Source organism: Seriola lalandi, unplaced genomic scaffold (assembly GCF_002814215.2).
Source record: "Seriola lalandi dorsalis isolate HSWRI2012SDOR001 ecotype SW California unplaced genomic scaffold, Sedor1 jcf7180002054417, whole genome shotgun sequence".
Classification (NCBI taxonomy): Eukaryota; Metazoa; Chordata; class Actinopteri; order Carangiformes; family Carangidae; genus Seriola; species Seriola lalandi.
In genome coordinates this window covers 464,239-464,481 of record NW_019524970.1, presented here as the reverse complement: position 1 = coordinate 464,481, position 243 = coordinate 464,239, and positions in this window count along the sequence as shown.

Sequence of the window (243 nt, the reverse complement as noted above, 5' to 3'; positions counted from 1 at the left end):
ATATACACTGATATTCTTTTATCGCAGAGTGTCAAAGTAAAATAATGACTCAGGGATTTAAAATGAGATCTCAGCCCCTCTTTATCTGCTCAGCTCTTGTGGCCCAGATACAGCTGCGGAGAGAAAAACAGCCGTTCTTTTCAACGCTCGAAACGTCTGTGGGCACACGGAGAAAGTTTTCCACCTACACAGGAGACGAGTTTCAACAAGCCAAGCTTCACATACAGTGTTTGAAGGAAAGGT